We start from the raw sequence: 7098 nt of genomic DNA, 5'->3' as shown, positions 1-7098 counted from the left end.
GGGATGGCACAGATTTCACACAAATTCTGTTTGCTTTCACACAAATTGGCCTCAGTCAGAGGGTCCAGGAAACCTGGGGTGCGGTTCTGTGGATGGGTCCCCTCTGTGGGGCTCCCCAAAAAAGCCTTGGCTCTGTCTGTAGCCAGCAGGCTCTGAGGTAAATCCTGTTTTCAGAGCAATGTGTGAATCTGTGGCGTTTAAAAGCCACTCTGGGAGTGTGAAGGTCACCAGGAGAAGTGAGATGGGCACAAAGTGCAGGTGCTCCTCACACTGCGAGGAGTGAGGGGCTGCTGGAGCCCTGAGCTGCTGCTCCTCAGCTTTTCTCAGCTCTGAGCAAGGCTGTGGCACAGCCTGGGACAGGAAACCTTTGCTAATTGGGCTTTTGGGGCACATCTCTCCGGGCCCACGAGGTGCCCACAAGATTAACTTATTATCAGGCCTCACCTCTGGGGTTTTCACTCAAAGCTTAATTATGCCATCCACAGAGAAAGACCAGAGAGATGCCTGAAGGCTGCAGAGTTCTGGGAGCACAGCTCAGAATCACTTAAATCCTGCACCTTTGTGCAGGACTCAGCTTGCTCTGCCCATCAGTCTTTCCTATGGATTATTTCTGTGAAGAAAAAGTAAACCCATTCTAATTAACTTTGGATGGATTGTTTCACAAAAGGATAAAACCAATTAGCATTTCCTTCCTTCCTTGTGAAGCCCTTGCATGGTGTTGTTAAAGGTTATTTTTCTGAAGCCAGCTGACAAGGAGGTGAATAAATCCAAAGCAATGAGAAAATTCTGTGTGCAATTGAGTGATTTAAGTGCTACATTTATTTATCAAGAAATACATGTACTTTCATTTTAAGTTTTCTTTTCCAAGACTGGGTACTCCAATACTTGTTTTATTGGGACCTGCAGCTGTCTGTAGCTAGATCAGGACCTTGTTGCTGGCTAGAATCACACAAATATCTGTCAGAGACAAAGAATGGATAGAAATATTTCTATTGAAATTGATTAATGAATGCACACAAAAGAAAAATATTTAATTTGGTGTCTGAGGAACCCAGCTCTAAGGACTGAAACATGCACCTCACCCCAGAGCTGTCCTGTCCATGATTCTGCCCCCCTGGACCCTTCTGCCTCATCTGTGGGATCTCCTCAGCACTGATATCTCTCTGCAGGTGAGAAAGGCAAATTCCTGCCTCAGTTCTCACATCTGCTGATGTGTTTTTTCACTTTGTAAAAAAAAAAATTTTCACCACTACTGCTGTAGTTTTCCTTTTAAATTCTCCATGCCCTTTTCAGTATGAAGTTGGTAATCCTTAATTTCTTCCTCTGTTCTCTGTTTCCCTCACAATTTCTGGAATTGCTCCCTCCTTGCTCTTTAGCCATCTGGTTATATCAGCTCCTTACACACCCTTTATGCCTTAAATGCAGTTTCCATATGCTTCACTGATTTGCTGGCATGGCTGATATTCCTCTCTCCTCCTTGTTTCCCTCCTTGGGTATCTCTGCCCTTCTCCTGTGATTTGGTTTAGTCCTTTGTTGGAATCCTGGATGCTGAGAATTTTCAACTTTCTGTGCTGAAGGGCACAGACCCACAAGAAAATACTGAAAATATTTGACCTGAGGGTGTGGAGAAAGCTTCCAAAATTGATTGGTAGCACTGGGATTGTGGGTGTGGAGTTTGATTAGAAGTGTGTGATATCACAGGGTGGAGAACTTAGAGTTTGGGGTTTTAGAATGGAGTAATATATATGGGAAAAGATGGAGGTTTGGGGATTTTAGGGTCTTAGGGTGGTGGCTGGTTGTTCCTCACCTTCTCCATGGGTTTGGGTGGTTTTGTGTAATTGGATAGAAAAGTCCATAGTGCAGACTTTGTGTGATTGGTTATTGGGTTAAAAGTGAAAATAATTTAGGTGTCATTTCTTAATTGGACAGTTTAGCCTTAAAATACCTTGTATAGGAAGACAGTTGACCATTTTGTAGCTTGTTAGTAGAACTCAGGACTTGTAATATAGACAAGAAATAATAAACACAAAATATCATCTGGAGAGCTTCAATCCTGAGGCAGAGGTAGAAAAAAGGAGCCAAGAACTGGCAGCCCTTTCTCTCTCCCCTGCTGCAGAGCAAGGACAGGGCGCTGCTGCTGAGGAAGGAGCAGGAGGAGCTGCTTGCCCAGCCGGCTGTGGCTGTGATGGCTCAGTGCAAACCCTGTCCCTGGGACAGGAGAACCTGGCAGAGCTGTCCTTTGAAGGCAGCACATTTCCCCTGCAGGTTTCAGTAATTAAAGCCCTCACAGGTCCTTTATTCAGGGATTGATAAAGGTTGATGCTGCAGGAGGTGGAAAGCTGGTGGCGTTCACTTGCTCACCTGTGATTTCACCTCTCCTGTTTTGCTCTCTGCAGCTGTGCCAGCATCCTGTATGAAGAGCAGATACAGACAGAAAACAGAGATTTCTTCTTTTCCACAGAGCCCATAATAAAACGGTAGGATTTATGGGCACATGCTGCTGCAGTGGCCAAAAGTGTAAAGTATTTAGGAAAGAACTGAGAAATTTATGCAATGAAGGTTCCCCAGGCAGATGCAATGTCTGGCACAGAAAGTCAGCAACCCACCTATTCCTGGGCACCAGGGAGATGTTTTAGCACTACCTGGATGCTTTTCCTGTTCTTTTCCCCCCAAAATTCTTGGTGGATGATGTACAGGGGGCCGCTGGTGTGACCTTGTGTTTGTGCTGAGACACCTGAGGGCATTCAGGGCTCTCTGAGGTTGGTGTTGCCCCTTTTGCAATATTTACCTGACAATATTTCTCTGTCAGAAGAGCCAAAAAGACCTGAATTATCTGTTTATATCCATATGTGCATGTATAGAATCTCCTGTATATAATGTCTGCATGTAATGGGCAATCTCACTCAGAAATGCTCAGTGCTTCCAGCCTCCCAACCATTCTGCAGGGAGCAGCTTGTAATTTAATAAAAGCACTGTTGTCAATCCTCCTCCCTCCCCAAACAGGCTTTTTGTGATGCTTAAATATAATACCAAGATAATTGCTTTGCCTGGCATCTCTACCACAAGATGCATCTCAGGCTTTTAAAGTCAGGGGGAAAACAAAAGTGTAAATCAAAATAATTATTTAAGGAAATATGAATGCACTGGAAAAGAGGAGGGGAAAAAATGAGGAAAAGAAATTAATTTTCAAAGCCTCCTCATTCATTGGCTTAGAAATCAGCATCTTCAGTGCTGCATCTTCAGTGGGTGCAATTTCATCACAAAATTGTTTGGTGCTGTTTCTTTTACTGATTAAGTGCCCAGCCTGTTGTCTGTGAGCTCTGTTTCTCCTTTAAGCCTCAGCCAAGTTATAGCCCTGGCCCTCCTCAGGTTCTTTATGTTTGTGCCATGTGAATGCTGATGATAAATAAAACAATTTTTCGGTTATTTGGGAAAAAAAACAACAATAAATTACACGTGATTGAAAAGAGCATTTAAACACCAAAAAATGCATTTAAATGCTTCCATTGTGTTCAGTGGTGGTTGGCACTTCTGGAATTAATTGGATTTAGATAGCCTTGTTACATGGAAATTCAGCCTCTTTTCAGATCCCTCGGCTACTCACTGGCCATAAAGAATAGCTTGGCCTCCTTTTCTCCATTTAATTATGACATTACACATTGCAAGGTAAACTTTAAGGATTGATGCCAACATTTTATTCAGTCCAGCAATGTTTGGTTCATGTTCCTGTTTATTCCCCCATAATTTGCCTTTATGAAGCAATAGAAATCCCCTCTCTTGCCAAATGCCTCGTTTGTATGAATAATTAAATTGACAGTAAAGCACTCGATCCACCTCTTCATTATTCAAGTCTTCCCAAGTTGCAGCATTATTGATTCCAGCAGAATAATGCTGCAATGGCCCAGGAGCATGTGGTAAATCAGGCTGTGGGTACCCAGGGTTTGTTTTATAAAGTATTTTATAAAATATTGCTGGTTCATCCCTGTCCTTGGAAACCCCAGCCATGATCCACGGTCCTGTTGTGCCACAAATTGTCTTGGAAGACTGGGACACATATCACTGGTAGGGTTTATTCCTTATTTCCCTCCTTGCCTCTGTAAAAGTTTCTTTTTTCTCTGATGAAAGCTGGAAGGGGTTACATCTGAATTACCATTGAAGCAAATGAACCATTTGGGACATTTCTTTGCTATGTAAATGTAAAATAATGTTCATGTCATGTAACACACACATTTCTGTGTGGTTTCTCTCCTCTCCATGCATGAAAACTGAACCTGAGCCAATTTTGCTGAAGTTTCCTGAAGTTTTCTGTGCTTTTTTTCCTCTGGGCTATCTATAAAATTATGCCTTTTAAGAAACAGTGGCTGAGGAAAGGAATCCTAAAGGGATAATCATTCCTCCATGGACCCCAATGAATTTTGCATAAGGGATGAATCACTTAGGTTTAAAAGGGTTTAAGGAATTAAAATGTTGTGTGGCATGGGCAGAGGAAAAGCTGAGTGCCAGGCTTGGGGCTGAGTGCTGTGGGAGATGGATCAGGAGGGAATGCCCAGGTGCTGTGGGATCTGGATTTAGACAGAGACTGGAGAACAGGACCCAGAAAATCTGGAATCTCCTGATTCCAGCTCTGGTGAGCAGTCTCACCCTGAGCTCCACACACAAACCTGGAGAAAAGGAGACTCAGGGCTGTCCCCATCACTCTCACAGCTCCTGAAAGGTGCCTGTGCTCAGCTGGGGTTGGGCTCTGTCTGCAGCAGCACTGACACACCCAGAGCACACAGCCTCGAGCTGCACCAAGGGAAATACAGGCTGGATATTAAAAAAAAAATTTTACAGAAAGAGAGATAAAGCTCTGGAATGGCTGCCCAGGGAGGTGGTGGAGTCCCCATCCCTGGGTGTGTTTAACAAAGCCTGGATGTGGCACTGGGTGCCAGGGTTTAGCTGAGGGGTTGGGGCTGGGCTGGACTCGATGATCTTGAAGGTTTCTTCCAGCCTTGTGACTCAGTGAATTCTATTTGAGAAAGGTTTTCTGTCATTCTGAGCAGAGGTCCAAACCAAAGGGCACACCTGAGCACATGCACATCAGGAAACAAATCTGGTCAGCATTTTTGACCTTACTGAGAGCTTAGCAACCAAGCGTTTGGAAAGAGAGGCCTGGTGATAATCAGCAGGAGGCTGCTGCTGATAAATGAAGTTTTCCCTCCATTTTCTCTCCAGCTCTGCAGGCACATTTGGACTGTGCATTTTGATGTTTCTCTCAGAGCTGGAAACATCTTGACAACATAAACTGTGAGAAAAACTCCATAAATGCTTTTCTTACCAAGTGCTTTTTATTTCAGTTCCAGAGCATTTCTGAATCACACCATTTTCATGGCTGATACCAAGGGACTCATTTCAGTGGTGCAGCTCAGGATCACTGAAATACCACAAATATCCAATATAGAGTACAGGATACAGCCACAGAGATAATAACTTCTCTTTCTGGTGACCCTCTAAACCTGATATTTGACTGCTTTGAGTGCCAAGATTGGGATTTTTACCATTTTCATGCATTTCTACAGCCAGGAACAGCAGAGATGATTAAGACAGAAAAAGGTTTGATTCACAGAGAAGGTGTCTGTGCAGGGCCAGGTGACAGAGGGACTGTCCCTGCGCCACCATGAGTTAGAGAAAATTGCACCATTTCAGGATCTGAAGGACAAGGACAGAAAAATGTGTTAATTTTCTAGGAAGAAAATCTGAAGAATATTTTAACCAGATGTTGCAAGAGCTCTGTTATGGATATATCTGACTACCAGTACTGTTATTTTTTGAGCTCTGCCTGTACACACAGACACACACCTGACTCACAGTGCACCCTGAAGTATCTGCCATTGGCTGGTGTAGAATTAAAAGGGAAAAGGGAATATTGTGGTCACAATCTAATTGTCATTGTAAAATTCTCTCTTTGTCATCCCAGCCATACCACTCAGTATCTCTGTGCCTCACTTTCCTAGCCATAAATCAAATAAATATAATTACTGTGGTCTTGTAAGAACTGTGTTTGTAATACTGAAACATGACAACAGACTCCCATTCAGGGAGAAGGACAGGAGGTATTAAAATTTGATCTTCAACCAATTCTGCTGGAGAAGACAGCTTTTTATCAGGTGGGTAAGTTACTAGAGAGACCGATTATTTAAAGTTATCTAGCTCAAGAATAAAACACAGAAGTGCTTTCAGCTTTCAAACAGAAAGAGAAATAGAGTTAAAATTCCATTAGCTACTGTGACAAACTGCCAGATTAAAACATGAATTGCTAAGCAGGTGAGGTGGGTTTGAATACTGAATGCTGTTGATTTTTTTCCCCCACTCCTGTTATAATTTATTTCTCAAATCATTTAAAACTAGTGAAGGAAGGTCTGAGAATATTTTTTTTTTTTTTAGTTTTTACTGGTGAGATTGATTTCTTCCTCTTGTTTTTCTTAATACCGTGCTTTTTAAATTACCATACAAATCCAGTTCTCCATTTATGATGCATTAAATGTAAAAAAAAAATAAAAAAATCATTCCAATTATGTTTCTTCCCAAGCCTTGAGACCTTGTGTTAAAAGCAATATGCATAAAACTCATTGTTGTGTATTTAGCACCACACTGTTCTTGAAAAGTACCCTTGAGCTCTTCTTAATAACTTGGCTGGCTCTCCTTGGGATCTGGATTTTAATCCATGAAATGTTAGCCTCGTTGAGGCTGAAATATAAAGATATTATCTGATCATGTAAGAACTCTTAAAAGCAGAAGCTGTGCTTGCAGAGCAGTCCCTGCAGGGCTGGCAGAGGTGCCCAGGCTCTGCCCCTGGAGGGAGCTGCCCTTTCCCCTTGGAGAGGGAAGGAGAGAGATTTTCCCCCTTGGGAGAGTCCCTGGCTCTGCTTTGGGGATGAGTTTATGAGGCTGACATGAACATCTCCTAAAATCCCAACACCAGGGCAGGAACCTGTTTAGGAAGGACATTGAGATGCTTGAGCATGTCCAGAGGAGGGAACAAGGCTGGAGAGGGGCTGGGAACACAAACCCTGTGAGGAATGTTTGAAGGAGCTGGGGGTGCTCAGCCTGGACAAGAGG

Source organism: Zonotrichia leucophrys, chromosome 11 (genome assembly GCF_028769735.1).
Source record: "Zonotrichia leucophrys gambelii isolate GWCS_2022_RI chromosome 11, RI_Zleu_2.0, whole genome shotgun sequence".
Lineage (NCBI taxonomy): Eukaryota > Metazoa > Chordata > Aves > Passeriformes > Passerellidae > Zonotrichia > Zonotrichia leucophrys.
Note: the sequence above shows the minus strand (reverse complement) of the source record.